Here is a 2,065-nt window from a genome sequence, read left to right as displayed (position 1 = left end):
CATGTGCTCTGCCTTTCTGCCTTGGAGCTTCCGCTTAGCCCTCATTTTTGCAGGTGCCCCGTGATGGCCCTAGCAGCACTTCTCTAAATCAGGGTCTTCCAGCTGGACTTCCCTATTAGCTGCCTCATCCCCTGGGTATTGCTACCCCAAATTCCTTCCCAGAGAAGTGGTCAGATGATCCTGCTCACCTCTTCACACCAGGACCAGCCTCGTTCTGCTCACCGCCTGTTCATCCCAGTGGTGAGTGACGCAGTCAATTCAAGCTACTATAACAAGAATTCTACAAACTAGGAGGCTTACACAAGCGAAACCTACTTCTCACCATTCTGGAAGCTGGGCAGTCCAAGATCAGGGTGCCGGCAGATCCAGTTCCTGCTGAGAGCCCTCCTCCTGGTTCGCAGACTGCCATCTTACCGTAAACCCGCCTGGCAGAGAGAGAAAAGCAAGCTGTCCTGCCTGTTTTCATAAGGGCACGAAACCCTCGGTGAGGGCTCCACCCTCCTGACCTAATTCCCTCCTTAAGGCCCCACTTCTAACACCATCATGTTGGAGGTTAGAGTTTCAACCTCTGAATTTTGAAGGGACATAACCATTCAGTCCATAGCAGTGAGGGAAGGATCTCCTGCCCTAAATAGTGGAAGCTGACCAAACAGATGGCATCTAACACTGAACGGAGGAGACGGACGATCATTTCTTAGTCCTATACCCACAGTCTGGAGGAGGACACCACATAGGATATAGGTGTCCTCAACCCCCATGGGGGTTATACCCGTGGGCGAGTGAACCAGAAAGGACTGTGGAATGCAGGCACTGTAGTAACAAGAAGATACAGTGGCGCTGATTCCTTCAGGAGGACGTGATTGGCTTGTTGGAATAGCTTCCTGGGTTGGCGGGCAGGGGGGTTCGTGGAACCCAGTAGGTTGAAAGTTGGGTGGAGTGCAGCTGGTCCAGTGGACAGAGGAACTAGCAAGGAAGGGTGACCATCTAATGAGAACAGGCTCGAAGATTCACAGCAGCACATGAAATTGTAGACCTTACAATACAAGTTTCTGAATCAGCTGTCCCAGTGACAAGTGCCACCTCGGGAGGAAGGCAGAGTGTGGAGCAGGGCCACACACGCTACTCAACGTGGCAGCCCAGACATCAGGACTAACATGGCAAGTGGGAGAGTGACATGGAGAGCAGCATGATACTTGGAAACCCAAAGGGATAGCTTCCTAGAAGCAGCTTGTATTTAATTTCTGTATCTGCCCGTGCGATGACCAGAGAGCCAACACTGGGAAAAAATAAAATTCTCCCCTAATTTGCTGCTTGGAATTATGAGTAGGCACAAAATATTTCTTAGTGAAAATGTAGAATTCCCTCTTGCCTGCAGTAGCCACACTGGCTTGCCCGTCTTCTCTGCCCTGACGCGCCCATGCCCTCAGACCTCAGCAGGCTCTGGAACTGGCCTGCAAGTACTCCTGCACGGACACGGTCACTGCCTGCCCATCCCTTATCCATTGCCATCATTAAAAAATCCCATTTGTCCCATGTTTCTTCAAGCTTACTCTTAATGCCTCTGCCCTAAGCCTGACCCCCTTGCACCCAGAACACCACCTGCTGGTCACAGTCATTAAAGGAAGATGTCCTAACCCCAGGACCCTACTGAGGGCCCTAATTAGGACCTAAGGAGAGGAGGGTGCTCTGCTGACCCCACCCCTGCACTCACACCACATCCTCCCTGCTCCCTCTCTGCTCTCCTCCTGGAAGGCACAGCCCCTGCCCTGAATCCCTGCCTCGGCCACCGGATCAGGGTTTGGACCTGATACCCATGAGCGGGGTCTTCGTGAAGAGTGGGAAATGTTGCCAAGTCTCCCCCTCAGGAGTAAAGCCAGGCAACAGAAGATTGTCCAGTGAACATCGGAGAGGAAAGACCACCAAGAGGGGTGTGACATTGCAGAGCTCACTCTCCTTTATTTCAATAAAAGCCAGGGGTAAGTACGCTTATATTTTGTGGCATTTCCAGGGCTGGGTCTTCTCTACCCCTTGTCATTTTTGAACCCCCAACTGGGATACCCCAGAA

The sequence above is a fragment of the Zalophus californianus genome, chromosome 8, assembly GCF_009762305.2.
Source record: "Zalophus californianus isolate mZalCal1 chromosome 8, mZalCal1.pri.v2, whole genome shotgun sequence".
NCBI lineage: Eukaryota > Metazoa > Chordata > Mammalia > Carnivora > Otariidae > Zalophus > Zalophus californianus.
Note: the sequence above shows the minus strand (reverse complement) of the source record.